The sequence below is a fragment of the Canis lupus genome, chromosome 15, assembly GCF_048164855.1.
Source record: "Canis lupus baileyi chromosome 15, mCanLup2.hap1, whole genome shotgun sequence".
NCBI classification, from domain to species: Eukaryota; Metazoa; Chordata; class Mammalia; order Carnivora; family Canidae; genus Canis; species Canis lupus.
The window spans coordinates 16,416,256-16,434,781 of record NC_132852.1 but is presented as its reverse complement, the minus strand read 5'-3'; the positions used below and the strand labels follow the sequence as shown (position 1 = coordinate 16,434,781).

The following is an 18,526-nucleotide window of genomic DNA, read 5'->3' as shown; positions in this document are numbered from 1 at the left end:
CAAGTAAGTATCCTTTTTCTAAACTGGCAAGCATTTAAGATACACTAAAATGTGACCATTTAAAATAAATGAACAGAAAAATAGATGATTCTATAGACATTTTCCAAAACTCTACTATACGCTTTTAAGATAATCTTATTTTAAAATTTTGATTAGATATTTCAAACTTACGTTATAGTTCTTCTTTATTTAAATTTAAGATAGAAATAACTACATTTTAATTTAATTTAATTTTAGTAAAAATGGAAGATAGTTGAAGGAGCTCCCTATTTTATCACAACTCTTTTTTTTTTTTAATCTATCACACATTAGCCTCCGTATTTTCAATAATCGGTTCCAGTGTCTTTCTTTAATCACAAAGAAACAATTGGATCTGATCTGAGCATCTAGTAACCAACCTTCAGAACATTCATTATAAAATGCATACAGGTGATTTTCACACTGGACGAAGGATCAGAGAATCTTCTCCTGCTTCCTCTTAGCTCTCAGCAGTACCTTCTCTCTACCTAAGCATTTTCTATGTGACTAGAGCAGGGAGATGAAAGAGTTCAGGGATTTCATCTACATGGATTAAAGGCTTTTAAGAAAATACTTAATATATTTCCTCAGGTAGGAAGTAACGAATTTTCCTTCTAAGGGCTGTTGTAAAAGGCACAGTAATGCCACAGAAGCCAGAAGTTGGTCTGACGACCACCCATAGTATCTTCCTTCAGTCAGAGTAGAAAGAAATCCTGATCTCTAGTTGCTCTGCCTTGAAGAGTCTCCTCCTGTGAAAAAGAGGTTGTAAAAGATTATAACAAATTCTCTTTATTCTTTATTCTCACTGCCTCTGTGTGCTGTAAACCCTCTGAGGCAAGGCCACTGTTTTGCTCGCTACTGTATTCTCAGGATGTGTGGCATATGGGAGGCTCAGATGTACTTGCCACATAAATTGCTGAATGAATGAATGAATGAATGAACAGAACTTCCAGATCTTCATTTATAATTCTAGAGACAAAGTGAAAGCTCAAAGTCTGCTAGTCGTTGTTGGCGACCCAATCTGAATAACTTCTTTGGAGGCAGAAGCAGGGGATCCGTGTCTGTCTGCATCATGTCACTGAATGGTCCCCAGTCTCTGCCAACAGATAAGAAATGTCAACAGCTTAAGCCAGTAGCTTTCAAAAATAGCCTAGTCGATGAAACTGGAAATTTAGGTGCGTGCTAGAAATAAACCATTTGTCTTCCCGTCTTAAGGAGGATAGGGTGAGAACAGATACTCCTCAGAGAGACCTAAAATATTTTTTAAGACCCATCTAAGCAAGTGACTATCAGAAGAAACATCTTGCCTCTCAAGGAGGCATAGACAGACCATCCTCTGTTCAACAGGTCAGGTAAGTCATTCTGAAAACTTGAGGATTATGGCAAGGCACTGTGTTGCTTTAAGACTTCAAGATTTTTTTTTTTTTTTTTTTTGGTTGTCATTTGCAGTGGTGCTGGCAGTTTTCCTCAAAATTTAAATGAGTGGTTGTACAGTGAACCAAGTTGTTGTGGGTTTCCTGGTGTGTGCCCCCCCCACCACGTGGGGCAAGGGGGAGGGAGGTGGCCACTCAGGCGCGGCTTTTTCATCCCTTTGCAGACAACTCCGGCTGCTGTGAATGCTGAAAATAGCTCAAATGCTCTCAGAACAGTAGCACCACCCAGCAGCTGGGATTCTTTCCCTCTCTCATTTGCCTTCTCTCTTGCGTTTTTTTTCCCCCCTTCAGACCCTTGGATTGGACTTAATCTTAAACTTCTGGAGTTCAAGACCTTTTAAAAAGGGCTAAATAAACAATCTCTACATGTAAAAAGGCCACTGACTCCTACTTCCTCTGTTTAGAGCAACTGTTGAACCCCGGCTGCCTGTAGGTAAGACTTTTTTATTCTGGAATTCTCTCATTGGTTTATCATATGTTTATGACGGATGTCTTTTCAATAACTCATTTCTAGTGAACATCAGTGGGGGTTTGCCAGCGATTTCCAGGTAAATACGGTGTTCTGGAATACAGCAGTGGCATCTGGGCATTTTTGTGGCTGTACTTTTAAACTTTGCTCAGAGCTCTGTCATGTTGACCCACAATACACACTCGCCTGTGACTGAGCCACATCCAAACTCTAATTAACCTGATTGCCGACAGTGAGAGGGGCTTCCAGACATCATAATTTTGTTGTTTAGACTGTTTAGTTATTTTTGACTTTCTAAGGGCACTGAAAAAAAAAAAGGGAAAAAAAAAAGAGTTAGCACCTGAGCAAAGAAAATGTTAGCAATTGGTCTTTTAGGACAATGAGACAGCTCTATTTTATTTTATTCTTTCGTCTCTGGTTTGTTCTTTGTGAGTGTGGAATTAGAACAGGTTTTTTTTATTTGTGTGTGTCGTTTATTTTATGTTCCTAGCACCATTCAGGTGACAGTTTTGCAAATGCCTTACCTAGCCGAAGGTCTCTTGCTGGCAGGTCTGTCTGTAAGGGGACAGTACAATATTTGGGTGAGTTTTCTGCACTTCTCTCCTCCTTCCTTGTGCTCAAGCTTGACATTTTGCAAAGTACTTTGATCTGTGGACTTTAACCACAAACACAGCATTTACTTTGATTGTGGGTATTTACTATGTTCAGTAAAAAGTCTTTTGTTGTTGTTGTTTGCTTAATGCTTTGATACCATTTCCTTTCAATAATCCACTGGGCTTCGGGTTTCCTCATTGATGATGTCTTAGGTTTGACTTGTATAGGAACCCCCAACTCAAAGAAAAAGACTTTTTTTTTTTTATGGCCAAGTCTCTCATTGTGTAGACTTTATGACAACTCTCTGCCCCCGCCCTGCACACAGATGTGTGTGAAAGCAGCGAAGGACAGTGCACACAGCCCGAATCTATCAACCCCTCCCTTGAGTGCCCTGTTGCCTCAGAATTACAGGGTGCCTTGGGGCCTAATGTTGCTTTTTTAACATGGACACTAACATCCTTGGAATTTAAAGATTCTTGTCTCCAAAGAAGTTTATTGGTATTTCAGACCACATGTCAAAAGAAAATACGCATTTTAAACCCACTGTGATCTTCTGGATAACTTTAAAATATATATATATATATATATATATATATATATATATATACACACACATATATAAAACAAGAAGAAAAAATTAAAAGAAAGAAAAAAAACTGCTCAATGAGGGATAAGAAATTTTTCTAGAAAAGTGCATTTCCTAAAAAATAGACCAAATGGAGCACTTTCTTTCCATTCGGTTGACTTTTAAATGCTCTCTTTACTTTAAAGAAAATTCATGTGTTTGTTACACTGATTTGTTATTTTTCAAAGTCCTCTGCTAGAGGCTGAGCTTGGCATACCCTGGCACACTGGCCCTGCCTGTTGTGTTGCAGGGTAGGAGTAGAATGAGCCTAATCCTGTCAGGAGACTGTTCCAGTCCCAGCCAAGGACTGGGGCTCCTTACAGCTGACACAATCTGCTCTCTGTACTCTGCACCTTGCTAAGAAAAAGGAAGCAAGTGGCCAGTAGGACGAGTTTTCAGGGGGCGGAGCTCTGGAGAACACTGTGGGAGAGGCCCCTCCACATTAGGCATAGATGCAACATAACCTCTAGAATTTGAATTTAGTGGGAAAACCCAGGGGTGTTCAGTCAGCCTCTTCTTTTAATTTCCAAAAGTCGGACGTTGAATTGCTACCTCTTCCTTTCCAAATCTGCATTCTAAGGAGCGTAGTCATCATTTCGTTTCTGCGTACAGCCAAAATTTTAAATCCTCTGGTTATTTTGAGCACGTGCTTCACAGCTTCCTGGGGCCTTTGGGGGCCTAGAATTTTCTCCCCCTTAGTACTGGGAAGTCTTGATTTGGCATAGCGGAGTGCAAATGAATTGCTGAAGCAATACAAGTTTAGTTGCAGGATCCAGTGGTGCCAAGATGAAATGGGTTTGGAAGATGACAGCCCTTCTGTTCTCCAGGAAGCCATCTTTTCTCGGTTTTGTCATTGTGGCGGAGTTGGTTGGTCTGTTTCTTTGTTTCCCTTCACCCTTAATTTTACTCTGAAACTTTGGATTTGTTTGGATGTGAAACTCAAGGTGAGACCCAGCCAAAGCCAACTGAGTTCCACACAGGTTCCACATGAAAGAAGTATTAGGCCCAGCCTCGCTCGAAACTTGGCCCGCGTTGTACCAAAAGTTTCATGAATGTCAGTGAGTCCGGATTTGAAACATAATCCAAAACCCGGTGACTTCTGGTGACTTTGAGGCTTTCTTGTGTAAGTGCAGAATCTGTCAAACAAGGGCATCTCTTATTTTCATATCTTCTACTGTAACTTCATGTGTCCGCACATTTTTTTCCAATAAACTCTTCATTTGTCCTGTGATATTTTAAGGCCAAGTTCAGTCCTAATATGAATTTTTATAGCTGTGGTATTTAAACATTGGCAAATAGAAGTCTGCATTTTAAATTCCAACACAGTCTGAACCACAGTGGTGTGAACATGTTGGTATAATTCAGCTGAAGGAAGGAAGTCCCAGGAGAGTCATGGAATGTCTTTCTTTGCTTAAATATACCTCTGTGCTCGTGAGGAACAAACAGTAACATTTTGTCCAGGTCTATCCGTTTGACAGTATGCCTTTTGTTCCCCCTCCAAAGGTGGTGTCAAATATATTGGTGGAAAAATAATAAACTTCCAGATATTTTTTTCCACCAGCTCAACTGATACACTCCTAGGGAACATTGTAAGCATTGAGAAGTTCAGTACTATTACTTGTAATGTAACATATACTGAGAATAAAGGAGTACTCAGCAGAGTTAATTTCCTTCAGAAAAGCTGGCTGACCTAGAGCTGATGTGTATTAACAGTCAGATGGCACAGGGCTGTGAAGGGTTGTGTGTCTGTGAGTGTGTGTGTGTGTGTGTGTGTGTGTGCGCTGATTGGGGAAATCGGGGATACAGAGGAACAGGGAATTTGTGAGCTTTGTTCAGCGAATCTGTCACATCTAAAACAAAAAATAGTCAAGCTCCTGATCTAAAAAATTTTCCTTTCTTTTGTTGACCTTACGTATTGGCCAAACATTGAATTTGGGGAGGGGGAGGCATATTATTTTTCTCATTAAAGACACCAAGGATTACATTCTGATCATTAGGATTCCAGAAGTGGTGAATAATCCCTGATAAAGATATGACCGATTAGGAGACCGACGTCGTTGTAGATGAACTTGCATAAGCCAGTCTCAGAAAGATGTTCATGCTACTGTGACATTACAGGTGGTTGTCGTAGTTGATGTCTCTTTATTAGTTGGAGGATTTCTGAAGTCATTTGAGGGCTTTTCATAAAAATAAATGTGTGACCTCCCTAAAGATTTAGTTCAACTAAATTTAGTGAGGTTTATGGTTATTCATTATAAAATGAAATTACCATCAAAAACTTCATTTTGAAAATTTTATAATCTTATCCTTAATATAATAGAGTGTTTTATTAAAGATACAGTTTGCATTTTTATCAGGTGATCTACAAAATGACTGTGATTGATCCCATACTGAATAAGGCATTTGAAAAGCTGACAATAACAAAACTTGGGGGTCATGTGTAGGAGCTGCATTTTAACACTGATTTCACTATTCATAATGTACCATATCTGATTTTGTAATCCCAAAACTAATACAAGAGAGCAGAGGAAAGAAAGATGCTCAAATGGGATTGTAAAGGAAACGGGAGAAAACAATTCAGGACCATCCTACTAGAGGGTTCTCCCTAAATATATCATAGTACAAAGAGTTTGATATTTCAAAAACTATCATCCATTAAAAAATAGAAAAAGGGAAAGGGTAAAAATATCAGGCTGAAAATAAACATCAAATTTGTATATATGCAAATGTTTCTTTAAATCATGAAAGGACCTTCTTCCAAGAATGATCTCACTAGGGCCGCCCAGGTGACTCAGTAGGTTGAATTTCTGCCCTTGGCTCAGGTTATGATCTCAGGGTCCTGAAAACGTGCCCCACATCAGGCTCCCTGTTCAGCCAGGAGTCTGCTTCTCCCTCTAACTTCTCCCCACTATGCCCCCACTTGTGCACTCTCTCTCTCAAATAAATAAATCAAATCTTTTAAAAAATGATCTCACTAGTCATTAAAAAACACAAAACTCAGTCACTTAAAAATCTTCTCTTGTGCTTACTTTATTGTCAGAAAAATGGAGTCCATGTAGTATTTAAGGAATATATTTAATATAGCCCATATTTATAATATTACATTAGGTTTTTTTTTTTTTTAGTGTCAGTGATAGATATCAGTGGTAGATACCATATCAGACCATGATGACACAATAGGGTGCCCCTCCCCCGCCATAGGCCGAAGAGGGTTATTTACCTTAAGCAGCTAAAACAATCATTTCAAGAAAGTCATCATTCTCCAACAAATTTTTTATTTCTTATTTGGATATTATAATTTTCTGTGACATAAGAAGTAGGGCTTTAAATAATGCTTTAATAATTATAATACCAAAACACCACAAAGATCTTAAGGCTTTCTCCTACTTATCAAGGATGTGTGGCAATTCTTGTAGGTTTAAATCCAAAGACTGCCATCTGGGAATAGTCAAGTCTCTTTAATACCACTCTTATCCGGAGCTTTATCCTGGGGGATCATAGGGTAGGAGACCTCAGTAACCCTCTAAACCACTCCTGTACCTATTAGGAAGTGCAGCCCCCTTGGGCCACTGGCTAGAGTCAGGATGGAGATGGGAGGAGGAGATCCCTTTCCTCTATACTTGGGTAGAAGGCCTTTTCTGAGTGTCTTGGTTCTCTTTTTTCTTTTTTCATGGCTCTTCTTTATTATTTCCCCTTCTCTTTTTCCAGGAGAAACAAAGGTCTTCCCTGCACATTTTGCCATTCTTGAGTTGTTGGAGGAGTAAAAAGTCCAAGGGAGTTAGCTCTGGGGGGCTATGAGATTCATACACATACAAAGCTAGCCCATGGCCGCCTGAGTTAGGACAGCATTTGCATGTGTGCCACAGGTAGAGCTATATTTAGTAACTGTTGAATAATTCATACTAGGATAAAAATAAAGTAGATATGAGGGAAGCCTCTCAGGTCAAAACAAAATATCTACTTTTTTAACCAAACTTTTTATTTTGGAACAGTTTTAAGTTTGCAGAAAAACTGTGAAGATGGGACCGGAGTTCCCATATACCCCATACCAAGTTTCTCCTATTATTAACATCTGACATTAATATGGTAACTTTGTTACAATTAGTGGACAATATTGATACATCATTAACTTGAGTTAATATTCTTACTTCCTTAGTTTATACCTCATGTCCTTCTTCGGTTCCAGGATCCTATCCAGAGTACTATATTACATTCAGTCCTCATGTTTTCTTAGATTCCTCTTAGCTATGATAGTTTATTACCCTTTCCTTGTGTTTGATGACTTTGATCAGGAGTATTGGTCAGGTATATTGTAGAACAACTTTCTATTGGAATTTATCCAATGTTTTTCTCATGATTGGACCGGGGTTACAGGTTATTGGGAAGAAGGCCACAGAGGTAAGGTGCCATTCTCATCACGTCATATCGAGGGCACATACTATCAACATGAGGTGTCACTGTTGATGTTGGCCTTGATCACCTGGCTGAGGGAGTGTCTGTCAGGTTTCTCCACTGTAATGTGACTCTTTCTCCCTCTTACCTAACTGTGCTCTTCTGGAGGCAGTAACTTCCTGCAGCTCACACTTAATGAGTAGAGGGTTATACTCCTCTTCTTGATGGAGTATCTGCATAAATTATTTGGAATTCTACATGGGGTAGAATTCTATTCTTCCCAGCTTATTTAAATTCAATCATTCATATCAGTATGAATACATGGATATGTATTCCATGTCTGCATTAAAATCTGATACTACCTAAGTAAAATAGCTGCTCAAACTGTTGTGCAAATGGCTCCAGTGGTAGCCATGGGCAACCCTTTCACTAAGCTGCTATGGCCTTTAACATAGTCCCATCATTGTGAGGAATTTTTCCCTGGTACTACAAGAGGCTTCAGGCTCATTGTATATATTTCCTGTCCCAGTCCTAGAATCAGCCACTTCTTCAAGGAGCTCTAGATCCTTTTATTGAAGAATGTTATAAAAGACCAGAGCGTCTATTTTAACTTTCAAATGTGACCCTATCAGCCACTTACTTTTTCACTTGAAGAAAATGTCCTTTTTGTTTATGGATTTTCAGTCTATAACTGGTAATAACTTGATACGTATGTAAGGATAGCCTTTCTTGATTTTTTAGACTAATAGAACACATGCTGCCCTTACATATTCACCTTTCTGAATTGGAAAGGTGATTTGGAAACAAATTGAATCCAGTATGATCAAATTTGTACTTTATTGTTAGTTTTGGTGGTAAACTGGAAGTCTTAGATATGGTCTTCAAGTCTTTTTTTTTTAAGATTTTATTTATTTATTCATGATAGTCACAGAGAGAGAGAGAGGCAGAGACATAGGCAGAGGGAGAAACAGGCTCCATGCAGGGAGCCCGATGTGGGATTCGATCCCGGGTCTCCAGGATCGCGCCCTGGGCCAAAGGCAGGCGCCAAACCACTGCACCACCCAGGGATCCCTGGTCTTCAAGTCTTAAAGGCACTATTTAAAGGTAGAAATCAGGAGCACCTGGGTGGCTCAGTGGCTGAGCATCTGCCTTTGGCTCAGGTCATGATCCCAGGGTCCTGGGATCAAGTCCTGCATTGGGCTCCCCATAGGGAGCCTGCTTCTCCCTCTGCCTATGTCTCTGCCTCTCTCTGTGTGTGTCTCTCATGAATAAATAAATAAAATCTTTTTAAAAATAAAAATAAGGGTAGAAATTGTTTCTTCCTTAAATAGGTGTAAGAACACCTTACATTATTTAAAATATGATCAATCAAGATCATTAAATGAATGTGCAACTAATCATGCCAAGCCTTGCCACTAACCATGTTCAAGGAGCTGTGCCACATGCAGCTTAACAGTCTCCCAGAAGACTTGGACAACACAGCTAGTGAACATGCATCAGAAGATAGGCAATGGGGATCCCTGGGTGGCGCAGCAGTTTGGCGCCTGCCTTTGGCCCAGGGCGCGATCCTGGAGACCCGGGATCGAATCCCACATCGGGCTCCCGGTGCATGGAGCCTGCTTCTCCCTCTGCCTGTGTCTCTGCCTCTCTCTCTCTCACTGTGTGCCTATCATAAATAAATTTAAAAAAAATTAAAAAAAAAAGAAGATAGGCAATGCAGAGGTCCATAGTGCCATGGGAGTACAGAGTTAGGACTGAGAATCAGGCTTTGATAGTACTAGAAAATCAGAGGGACTATCACAGAGGGAAGAGCTGTATTTGAATGGAATCCTTGGTTCAGATGAAAGAGCATTCAAGTAGAAGATTGTGAATAAAGACTTAGAGGAGAGAAAACTCAGTAGACCAAGAATATCCATAAATTTGGTATGCAAAAACTTAGGTATGACAGGAGACCCCTGGAAAGGTATATTGAGTTAGCGTTCATTGGTTGAGAAGAAAATTTTTACAGTTAGGTCCATATGTTAGTACTATGCTGTCCAGTGTTCAAGATGATTAGGGAGATAAGCATAGAGCAGACATTATTAGCAGATTAAGAAGGGGGCAAAGTAGAAATAAGAAAAGGAGATCAGCTGCCATACAGCATGAACCATCAGGACTGTTCCATACTGCCATCTTCAACTAGACTTTGCCCTAGAAACTGAAAGTCTACCTGCAAAATGATTGCGCCTATAACTTTATTTAATATTCAGTATTATCAGAGATAATAGGTTGTCTGTTTATTGTTTCACCAAATGCATAGCTATTTCATATTCAATAATTACTTTGATTTGCTTGATTGTGCATTTTAATCGAGGGTGGTATTACTATTAATATGGGGTTGGTCATGCAGGCATTATGTTCACCAGTGTTTACATGAGGACCCTGACACCCAGGTAAGTTGTGGTATCATCCATTTTATGTCCCTAGCAAATAGCAAATGGTAGATTGACTTTCATGCCATGATTTTTCAAAGTGTGCCATTCTACCCAGTTGTAAAATACAAACATATAAAGTAGGTTAGAAATAATAGTCAAAGAATAATAGGAAAATGATTAGTTCATGTGGTGCCTGGATAGATCAGTCAGTTAAGCATCCAACTCTTGATTTTGGCTCAGGTCATGGGATCAAGCCCTGCATTGGGCTCCACACTGGACACGGAGCCTGGTTGAGATTTTCTTCCTTCCTCTTCCTCTGCCCACCCCACCACCAATTCATGTGTGCTCTTTCTCTCTCTCTAAAAAAAAAGAAGAAAGATAGAAAGAAAGAAGAAAGAATAAAGAAAAGAAAAAGAAAGAAAGAAAGAAAGAAAGAAAGAAAGAAAGAAAGAAAGAAAGAAAAGAAAGGAAAGAAAGAAAGAAAGAAAGAAAGAAAGAAAGAAAGAAAGAAAGAAAGAAAGAAAGAAAGAAAGAAAATGATTAGCCCAAGCAATGAGGGAGGTATTTCTGAATTATAACAAATTTTGACTTTCTGTACTTAACTGAGAAAAAAAACATAAACAAAAAAGGGGTGAAGATTACAGAGAAAGATATTATTGTGCCAATGATATAATGAACCAAAGGTTATGACTAGGCTGATAGAAACAAGATACAGGGTGATAATAATAATAATAATAATGTTTAGAAATTTGACACAGTTTAAGAAAAATAATGTATTCTCTTATAAAGGGTCAATTAAGTATTCAAAAGGATAGAATAGAAATATTAGTCTCTTGTTCTAAATCTAAATTGGGCCTGAAAAAAGAAACTGAATTGAGTTCAATGGAAAAACACATGTACAGCATGTGTTTTTATGGCATTATATTTTGATTACTTTGACTTGTTGCATATCCTAGTCCAAGTACAACTTTGAATTAGTTTAATTCTAGTGCAGCCACTGCTCTTGACATGCATTCAGCTCAGTGGTACTTCTCTTGTTCAATTTTGCCAACCTAAGAAATTTAGTTGGTTTTGAATATAACACTCCAAATAGTGTTCAGAAGTTTTGTATTTGTTTGAACTGACCATTTAAATATTTTAAAACTGCAGCATTCAACTTTTAGAGCAAATTCTTACTATTAAAAACAACCCAAGAATGTTGAAAAAGCTACATGTGGATACGTTTTAAGTGAACTTAATGAACATGTGACCAAATACAGTGAAAGTATTCACTCTTTATAAATTGTTATTATACTGAGATTAAAACGCAACCAAATACAGTTAAGAAATGTACTTTTGATCTAAGATCAAAAATGTTTTCTATATTTATCTTTTTTACTATGAAAGTATTCACTCTTTTAAGAAATTGTTATTATGCTGAGATTAAGACGCAACCAAATGCAGTTAAGAAATGTACTTTTGATCTAAGATCAAAAATGTTTTCTAAAAAAATGTTTTCTATTCTACATTTATCTTTTTTACTAGGAAAGTATTCACTCTTTAAAAAATTGTTATTATACTGAAACTAAGACCATGGTTAAGAATGGAAAATTATCCAATAACAAATATGGCTATCTAAATGTGCAATTATATTAGAAACACCATCCTGTGGTAGCAGCAGAGCCAATTGTTTAGAAGGTATGGCCTGGCATCTGATTGACCTTCATGTACAATCTGTGAACAGTGAGCCTATATAGAAAGATTTAGCAGTGGACTGTTGGAGACAAATAAAGAAATTTTGTGCTAATTCAAGAAGGGTGTTAAATGTCAAACTAAGAGATCCATGTCTAATTCTCAAGGAAGAAGTAGTTATTGTCCTTGACTATACATAGCGATAAAATGCTAACTTTTGGAGAAGTATATAGCTTCCAGAGTATCACCTCTTAGTGACTGAGTTTAAATAAGAAATCAAATTGCACACTATAAAGCTCATTTTATAATTTAGAATATGAATTGTTTTATATTTCTATTCATTTAACTAAAATAGAATTTTAGATAAACTATTTGAAATATAAATTATTTACATATAACATAAATTTTAACATGTTGCTTTTATATAACAATGCAATTATTTATAAGTTGTTTACTATTAAAATCAATAGTTAACCATTACTATTTCTGCCAAGAAGTTAAATCATTGAAATTTTCGTTTTCTATCAAATATAATTATTTTCAGTCACAGCAGAATAAAACTAAAGGTAGAATAAACAAGTTTCTGAACTTTGCATTGATAACACAGAAGACTGTGGCTTATGATAAACTTCAAAAATAAGAAAAATAAAAACTGAGTGAAAAAGCAAATTCAGTAGGCATTGGATGATTTTTCATGGAAAGAATAATGAAAGTTGCCTTTTACAAAAAAAGTAATTTTTAAGATAATTACTGGTCTTCAATACAAAATACATTTTATTTTAACATGTGTTTGAGCAACTTTAAAAATTAATGAATATATTTCATGTTCCAAAATTAACACAGAGTTGGGACTCAAGCTTTGTCTCACAGGGGAAGATCCATCACTTACTAACCATAGCTTGTGTAAAAACGTGTAAAAACTTGTCTAGAAACAAAGTGATAATTTCTTTGCTGAGGTGAGAAAACGTGATTGCAGTGAGATTTTTATCTTCTTTACAACACTTTATCTATTTTAGATATTGAAATTAAACAAAAAGCATTGAGAGTTAAAAGTCATTTGTGCCCACATCAGAATTTTATATATTTACATGTATCCTTTTTCTAATCTATAATCTGAATGACTGGGCAGCCTGGGTGGCTCAGCAGTTTAGCACTGCCTTCAGCCCAGGGCCTGATCCTGGAGACCTGGGATCAAGTCCCACGTAGGGCTTCCTGCATGGAGCCTGCTTCTCCCTCTGCCTGTGTCTCTGTCTCTGTCTCTGTCTCTCTCTCTCTCTGTGTCTCATGAATAAATAAATAAAATCTTTAAAAAATAATAATAATCTGAATAACTAAGAGCATATATGTAAAAACACTTGGCAGAAATCATTCTGTATTTTTCAGTGAACATCATAGCTTGGTAAATTTAACACTTGACTGGGCTTATCAATTAAGAAGAATGGTCTACCTATAAATCAGAAGGGAAGACAATTAGGAGTTTACTAGTCAAACCAAATACTGTTTTCCAGTGACCATAACTGTTTCTAGTGCCTTAAGCATTTCATATTCATTGAATGAGATATTGTCATAAGGATCTTTTTACAGCGTCTCAGTCACTTATTTCTGAGAGACTCCTTTTCCTATTATATGTGAATCATATGGGGCTTGAGGGTTTAAACCGTACACTCTATGGACCAACCTCAGTGGGAAAAATTGACAGCACGTTGCAAGATAAAAATTCACAACCAAAGGTGCCTGAGTGGCTCAGTCGGTTAAGCATCTGCCTTCAGCTCAGGTCATGATCCTGGGGTCCTGGGATCAAGCCCCACATTGGGCTCCCTGCTCAGCGGGGAGCCTGCTTCTCCCTCTGCCTGCCACTCTCCCAGCTGTGCTCTCTCTCTCTGCCAAATAAATAAATAAGATCAAAAATAATAATAAAAGAAAAATAACTGAAAAAAATTCACAACTAAGCATAGGGAGGAATTGCTTTAACCTTTAAAAAAAAGCATCAGTCAAAAACCTGTATCATAAAAGTACACAGAAATATATGGACTGAAAAATATGAAAGTCAGGCGCCAGAGGCCAGGAGGATGCTTCTTTCAATCGGAAAGATTCACAACAGACTTCAACTGAACTCAAATGTCCACTATTTTAAGATGAATGGTGGGTACATGGATATTTGTTATATTATTCTCTTTATCCTTTGAATGCTGAATAAAGACCTTCATCAAAAAGTCTTTTCCCTCTATCTCCCATGCCTTAAGTTTAAGAAGTATTCTATAAACACAATAGAGTTTTAAACATGTTTCTCAGCTGCTAATATTGAGAGACAATATTAATTTTTTACTTAATCTGTCCCAGATTTTCTGAAAATTTGTGAAGAAGAAACAATACAACAGATGGTATCATGTTTTTGCCTACAGTCCAAACTTTCTATGAATGGTGAATTAGAGAAGAAAATGAATGTAGTTCCTTAGCAGACAAGAATCTATTGTAACCTACAATCATGATCATTTTTTATTGTGTGTTGTTCCATAAGACCTTGTTATATACAATTCTTAGAACCTCCTAACGTGATATTTACTCTTTAAGCTATTAAATAATTTGTCATTATGCTTTATGGAAATTTTAACGGGGATTGGATCTGACAGTGAATAGGTATATTTGTCTTATCTTTTTAATATTGGCTCTGATATAATAGATTGAGAAGAAAGGATTACTGCTTTAAGATGCTCTATGCAGTAGATTATGAAAAGTGATTTTATAATATTTAGGCAATCCTCTCAGTTGCCAAGGACCAAAGATACAGTTAGATATGCATGGATTCCCAGTTAACATGATACTGTACAAAGCGAGTATTGCCTCTATTTAATATAAAGACTGTAACAATAAATTTCTTGACATTTAACTTATTTTGAAAACATACATATGTACAGTTGTTTCTTAATTTTTATACTTAGCACTTCTTGGACATCACAGGGGAGAAAAAACCTAATGATTTTTCATTATCATTTGGTAAGAATCAATGTTTAATTTTGAGAATTTTTATTCTGATTTTTTCCTATTTGTTTTATATAGAAAGTCATTCCAATATGCTAAAATGGAGATGCTGGCAGACATCACTATCTTTTTAGGAGTTTTGACCAATGATGGCTAATACTGAATAATTTTTTCTGTTTTTGTTGTTGTTGTTGTTGTTTTTACAGGTAATTTTACATGTAATCTGAAAATTCAGTGCAAGCCAAAAAAATCTCATTATTTTAAATCATAAGATTCAAAGAAAAAAATAGTTTGTTTCTAAGTAAATTCCACTAAAGTATATAAAAAAATATTTAAATGGTTAACAATAAACACATTGAGAGAAATAGTAAAGTTCTAATAATACAAAGAGTAACTTTTTATTTGATTTGCCAACATAGAGTACATCATTAGCTTCAGATGTAGTTTTCAATAATTCATCGGTTGCTTATAATACCCAGTGTTCATACATCGTGTGCCCTCCTTAATGCCCACCACCTGGTTATCCCATCCCCCACACACCTCCCCTCCAGGGACCCTCAATTTGTTTTCCAGAGTTGAGAGTTTGAATTTCCTCATGTCATTGTTACTAAAGCTAAGAAACAAATTATTACATTCCTAATACAGAGTAATACTTGGAAACAAATATGAGAAAAGGACTTTCAGATTACCATTAGACAGTGCTGCTTCTCTGACCTTCATTAGAATCCCTTCTCCTTTGTCTTCTGTCACACTGGAGTATTTTCCTTCAGTCTCTCTGATTACTCCTCAATTCTGCTTACAGGTATCTCTTTCTTTGCCTGACCTTAAAAATATTCCCTTGGGTTCTGTCCCTCTTGTTCAGTCTCTCCTGATTTCACCTGTTTCTTCCTTCATGATAATCCCCAAATCTATGTCTCTATCCCTGATCTGTCTTCCATATTCACACATCCAAGCACCTGGTAATCATCTCATATGAACGTCTGCAGAGCACCTCAAACTCAATACTTCTAAAACTCATCATCTTCCAGCTCCCAACTTGATCTTCTTCCAGGTCTATATTTTAATAACTGTGTCACCCAGTTACTCAAGATTATAACCTTAAGTATTCATGTTTTTCTTCGTACCAGTTTAAGTCCCTATTAATTGATTCAACCTACACACACACGTCTTACTTGAAGCTAGAGTTATTTTAACAAAATAAACACTTTGCATGTGGATTTCCTATCTACTAAACTCCCCTATCATATAGTAAATACATTCCCTTTGCTTTTTCTTCAGGCTTTAAGCACCAGGAAAGATGACCATGTCAAACAATGGAAATAAATTCTGTGCATGGTGTTTAGGCATCAATAGCCCTGTGTTTTCCCAGATAAAAGGCAGAGCTGGCAACTTTTCCAAACTCATTAGTAGGAAAAGGGTGTGGTTTACTGTGCCAGAGATCCAAAGTCAGTCCTGTTACTTATCTCAAAAAACCCTGGTCCTCAAGATTCTCCTTCTGACAGAGTTATGACAGTGTTCACAAATCACCTGCTTTGTTACCATTTATTATGTACTGATGTGATGGTTGTAGGCAAATGCTAAATGTTCTGTTGAAAAAATTAGATTATGACCAGAACACAAAGTTTTAAACCACAAGCTCCCTATGATTCATGTGGTAGCGGAAAAAGGCTTTAAGAAACAAATTATTTTAAATAGAGATTTAAATCAAACAAATTATACATATCTTCAAAACTAAATAGTAAAATAAGTGACTAAAGCAATATGAAAAGATGATATGACAATATTTCATTCAACAAATATGAAATTGCTTAAGGCATTGAAATTCACTATTATTGTGAATTAAAACATTATTTGGTTTTACTACTAAACTCCTAATTTCCTCCCTTTCTGATGTATCTGTAAGATCATTCTTTTTAAATATAAGCACAGCCAAGTGTTAAATGTATGAAGCTTATAATGTTAGGTAAAAATACAAAAACAGGAGATGAAATCATATGCAAGGAAAGGTCATTGAATTATTATGATACATATTGAATTGCTATGATAATTAAAGTAAACATAATTTCATTTGAATAGCATGATATAAAGGATAAAATCTGAAATATCAATCTTCTGGATCATCTAATATTTATGGCATCATTTGTCTTTATGGCATTAGTCAATAACCATTTGTTGAGAGTCTACTTGGTACTCTGTCCACAGTGCTGTGGGAGACAGTTGCTGGGAAGTAATTACCATAGCCACGTGATTGAAATTGCAAAGAGAAATATGAAAGAAAAATGCAGGAGGCTGAGAGCAGTCTGCAATTTTGAGAACCAAGAATCAATGACACAAAGACTTCTAGATTTAGAACTTGGGGAAATAATTGAGAAGATAGATTATTGGGGTAGGAATCAGAAAAGGTGTTGCATTATTCCTAGAATGAGAGCCCCCTTTGTGAGTCACTCTGAGTGAAGAATAAAGAGATTTGGGGTGTGATTTCTCTAAGAACAGCTACCACCATGAACATCTATCTACTCTCTAAATACAAGTCTATTTGTGTGATGACCTTTGACCCGTGGAGAAAACATCATTAGAATGATAGCTAGGTATCCTATTATATATAAATTCTCCATGGGTTATAGAGATAGTGCTGTATTTGCTCCTATTTAAATATTGAAGGAGTATGATTTCTGAAATGACCTATGAAAGATGAATGTGACTTTGGAGAAAAACTTATTTCAGCTTTGAGTAAGGATTTTCAAGATAAACATCCAAGAAAAAGTCTAACAGAGGGATATTGAAACAAAATTTCTCAATGAATAAAGACCTTACTGACTGCAGCTATGAATTTGAGTACTTTGACATGTGTTCAAGGTGTTTGCCTTGAGGCATATGAATTAAAAGCAAAAGAAAATGTTTAAAGTTTTCTTTCTCACTTTTAACTGTATTTCAAAGAAATACATAATTTCAACATAAAGGATGTGTTTCTACCATAGACCAAAACAAATTTGTGTGTGTGTGTGTGTGTGTGTGTGTGAGTGTATGTGAATTAAGTCTTGTGGTTGGGGTTATATCTGTTCATTTTTATTATGTAACTGAAATACTAATCATTTAAAATATTTTCCGTTTTCATAGTATGGTAACAACTTATTCAGAGTAGGATTGTTAACAATTTTTTCTTCTGCTCCTTATACTTACTCATATTTTTGAAATCAGCAACAAGCTAATTTATTTTAAGAATGTGTTTCTAAATAATAATATCTGCATGCACTGTGGGAAACATGGTCTTTAATGCATTACACATTTTAATTTTTCTGGACATGCTCACAAATTCATATTTTTAAAAGGCAGCTGAGTACTTTTATGGTGTTTCTTTTCCGGGATCAGTATTGCTCTAGAAAATGCTGTTGAAATCACAAAGTGGATGTCTGTATAAATATGTTTTGTTAATTTTTCGGATTAGTCCTGCCTCATGTTTGGCTAAACCATAGACAGTAATAGAATGGAGTTAAAGAGAGTAATAAAAGATGAGTCGCCTTTAATTCAATAAATATTAGGCAATAATTAAACAATTAAACCATTGTTCCTAATGTAAGAGTTGAAGTTGAGAGTTGGGAAATCTGGGCATGAATAGGGAACAGGAATATGTCAAATAAAGTGGAAATCAGTGGAAATTAAATAAAGTAGAAATCAATCAAAGTGGAGTCCCCCAAGCTGTGCTATTCTTGAGTATATGTCATTTCAATGAGCCATCTTGCAGTGGAAAACAGAAATGGCATAGTGTATTTTATAGAAGTTGAATATTTAATATTAATTGATTACTAAAGTTGACTTTTTTTTTCTAAAGTTGACTTAGAATGCTGATTACAAGTATAGGATATTGCAAAATGTGATAAACTTGAAATCATATAATAGTAACATAAGAGCATACAAGCAATTAATGGAATTA

The 18,526-nt window shown here is 36.3% G+C and overlaps 1 protein-coding gene across 33 annotated transcripts in view; it reads left to right on the top strand.

Moving 5' to 3' along the window:
• SORBS2 (sorbin and SH3 domain containing 2) overlaps positions 1–18,526 on the top strand; it is a 215,393-nt gene that overhangs the window by 33,403 nt on the left and 163,464 nt on the right. For 21 of the 33 annotated variants that reach the window (XM_072776011.1, XM_072776007.1, XM_072776013.1 and 18 more), the window contains exon 2: positions 1,743–1,884. The gene's annotated coding sequence lies outside the window, so the exon portion shown is untranslated. Of the gene's footprint in view, positions 1–1,179; positions 1,371–1,742; positions 1,885–18,526 lie in introns of those variants that run through there. The other 12 variants (XM_072776009.1, XM_072776038.1, XM_072776042.1 and 9 more) reach the window with 4 other exon arrangements.